This window comes from Choristoneura fumiferana, chromosome 14 (assembly GCF_025370935.1).
Source record: "Choristoneura fumiferana chromosome 14, NRCan_CFum_1, whole genome shotgun sequence".
In the NCBI taxonomy this organism is placed as follows: domain Eukaryota; kingdom Metazoa; phylum Arthropoda; class Insecta; order Lepidoptera; family Tortricidae; genus Choristoneura; species Choristoneura fumiferana.
In genome coordinates this window covers 16,184,408-16,188,326 of record NC_133485.1, presented here as the reverse complement: position 1 = coordinate 16,188,326, position 3,919 = coordinate 16,184,408, and positions in this window count along the sequence as shown.

Below are 3,919 nucleotides of genomic sequence, written 5' to 3'. Positions count from 1 at the left end.
TGTACATGTTTAGGGTTCTGTAGTCAACTATAGGAACCCTTTGCTCAGAGACCGTTAGTACTAGAAAGCAATTTGGCATGAATAAGTATATACATATCAGTCACGCCGATAATGTGGTAGAAGTAAAGTGGGGGTGTTTTTTTTTTCTTGACTAACCTGTAGTGTGGGGTATGTTTGGATAGGTCTTTTAAAACCATTGGGGTTTGCTAAGACAATTTTTCGATTCAGTAATCTGTTTGCGAAATATTCAACTTTAAAGTGCAAACTTTTATGAAAATCGAGCGTCCCCCCCCCCCTCTAAAATCTTAACTGTTTTGCAGTTTGGCGAAGTATTTGTCATAAGTTTAATGTATTTCTTTTTGTTGAAAAAAAAAAACTATTAGGTGGAAAAATTTGAAAAGTCAGTCAAAGTCAAAATATCTTTATTCAATTTAGGCACTTATAAATGTCAAAAAAAAATCTACTTACCAATATTATTACTTTTTTCGTATCGGCTATGGAACCCTATCTTGGGCGTGTCCGACACGCTCTTGGCCGGTTTTAATACACTTCCTTCTGCTCCGTCCGTGTGTTTCAGCTACTTGGCTGTGGCAACGAGCATCGTGCGCGGTCGAGTACTAAATCTCTTTCTGGCATATCCTTCTACTTCTTTAAAAACATACTCCTAATCCTTCACAATGCAATCAACCAGGCTGTGAAATCGGTAACCGATCTCCGTCAGACCATCCCCCATCGTGAAATCGTTTAAGGAGGGCTTCAGAAAGATGTGCTGGTCATATACCTACTCCTTAATTTTATTGGATTAGGTCAAATTGCAGTCGGTTGTCTCTCAGCCGTAGGACGTCCACTGTTGGACATAGGCCTCCCCCACATACCTCCAATTGCTTCGGTAGCGTAGGACGTCCACCAACAAGATGGACGAATGACCTGGTTAAAGCTGCGGGTTCACGGTGGATGCAGGCCGGTGCCAACCGAGGGTTATTATTACTTCTTTATTATTTACTTAATATCTCTTACCCGCAGCTTTGCCCGCGTGGAATTCGGTTATAGCGTGTTCCTTCGGAAACTGTGAGAAAAAAGCCGAAACTAAAAGCGAAAGCTGTGGATAAAAAGTAGCCTATGTCACTCTCTGGCCCATAAACTATCTCTATCGCAAAAATCACGTCGATCCGTCGCTCCGTTTCGACGTGAAAGGCGGACAAACATACAAACACACACACTTTCACATTATTAATAAGTATGGATTTCTAAACTCTGGCGCACTCAGCCACGTGGTGGGTGCCGCTCGACGGGCACCGACGGCAAGGCAGGCCGAGGCTAGATGCTAAGATGACCCGAGGCCGTATTGTCTAATGCACTAGGTAACTAACGTTCGCGATCGCATTATTCCCCATCTCTTCTCTTTCTACCCTCGTCTTATACCGTGTGATAGAAAGAAGCGGTGAAAACAATTGTGATTCCAAGTGTTTTAGACAATGGTCTCTGGACGTGGAACTGAGCGAGTGGCCGAATGTATTTAGCTCTAGATAGGGAGATGTGGAATGTCAAGAAGGGAGGTCTGTGTCCAGGTCATCGTCCCAGCCTATGTACGCCCACAGCTGGGCACAAACCTCCTCTCAGAAGGAGAGGGCTTGGGCCATGTTCACACGCGGGCCCGGTGCAGATCGGGAACTTCACACACACCATTGAATTGCTTTCCAGGTTTGTGCCGGTTTGCTTACAATGTCCTTCAACGTAAAGCTCGTTACGCACATGTATTTCTTAAAACTCAAAGGTGTGAGCCGGGGTTTGAACCCATGATCTGCATGAGAGACCATAGGCCAAATCACTAGGCCACCACGGCTTCGGCTGTACCCGGTAGTAGGACAAAAATATCATAGGCTAAGAAAAATACATAAATGACGAAGAAAACCCAACCTTAAAATTAAGCTCAATTAAGATAAACACCGTACCTTAAAAGATTATCATTATCACGAACTTTTTGCCACACATATCATAATCAAGCTGATGATATCACTGTTCCGGATACCGCATCGTAAACACTCGGGTGATGACCAGGGCTTGCCAATTAGTAATGACATCACATGATAAAGCTGTCACGAAATGTAAATGGTTCTGTTTAAATTCTGATCTTGGATGTGGTAGCAATTTGAGCGATTTTCATTTGGGATTCATGGCTGCTGATAAGTCCTACTAATATTATGTATGTACTTATGTATGTAAATACTTTATTGTGCATAAAACACGAAAATAATACAAAAAGAAAACAACAAAACAAAAGAGTGTAAAGGCGAATTTATTCCTAAAAGGGATCTTTTCAAGCTAACCTAAACGGGAAAGGAAAACTTAAAGATAGGCGCACAGTATTATAAATGCGACTGTATCTCGTCTTGGGAATCAAACCGTCATTAAACAAAAAAATTCTCTTCTCAAAAACGACACTAAGAGGTATGATTTTAACACATAAGTTTAATTTTGCGAGCTGACATATTTTGTTTAGTGACGGTTTGATTCACAAGGTGCGGTATTTGTATTTTTTTAATGGAATACTAGCTTTTGCCTGCGGCTTTGTTCGCGTGGTATTCGGTTATGGCGCGCTGTTCCCTCGGGAGCTGTGCATTTTCCGGGATAAAAAGTAGCTTATGTCACTCTGGCCCATAAACTATCTCTATGCCAAAAAATCACTTCGATCTGTCGCTCCGTTTCGACGTGTAAGACGGACAAACATACAAACACACACACTTTCACATTTATAATGTTTGTATGGATTCTCACGGAATTGGGATAAAATCTCCAAATCTCATGCGCTGAGCTTAGACTCATGAAATCTTACAGTTCTTCACGCTAGTTAGAAACTGTACCCCTAGTGTAAGTTTTCGGTTACAAAATACATCTCGATCGCGTTCGCGTAAAATCTCAATTTGTATGGAAACACGAACATCGCAAACGTTCCGCTAGAGGCGCTGTTCGTGTTTCCATACAAATTGAGATTTTAACGCGAACGCGATCGAGACGTATTTTGTTACCGAAAACTTACACTAAGGGCACTGATAAATTTTGGTATGTAGATAGCTGGACGTTTGGAATAACGAACACAGGCTACTTTTTATCCCGATGTTTCGATTGGGTCGGGATAAAATCTCAAAATTATACCGCTGGAATTAGAGTCCAAAATTTCAACCGCTGGAATTAGAGTCCAGAATTTCAACCACTGGATTAGAGTCCAGAATTTCAACCGCTGGAATTAGAGTCCAGAATTTCAACCGCGCGATGGATTAAGAGTCCAATTTCAACCGCTGGAATTAGAGTCCAGAATTTCAACGCTGGAATTAGAGTCCAGATTTTCACCCGCTGGAATTAGAATTCAGAATTTCAGCCACTGGGATTAGAGGCCAGAATTATTACGCGAGTAGGTATGACGTGCAAGGGGATTGCACGATGTAACTTTTTTGTGAATTCCATGGGTAATTTTGTGGAATTCCGAAATTTCAATTCAACTGTCGGGTCTATGTATGGTTCGTGCAAAGCTGCGGGTAAATCTAGTGGTGCTCTAAGTTCAAGGTTAAACTATGTCCTGTCCGTCTTTCCAACTAATGAGACCCCAAATCGTAGCATCCGGTTGTTTAATTGGCCACTGATTACGAGTATTACACTTTATAAACTTCTTGTGCTGCGCGTGATTGGGCTTATTAAACGATATTATGACAGCACCGTGTAATTTTAATTAAACGCAAAGTGACGCAAAAACATAATCATACACTATTTTGTCACACAATATCACCTGTATTTTCAAGCTAACATATATGTTTATGTTCAGGTAATGTTCATGTTAAGTTATCTCGAATTTCACTAGTTGTTATTTTTTCTTGGGACATATCTTGCAAGTTCATTTTGACTCACTCAAGTGGTCAGATCGACT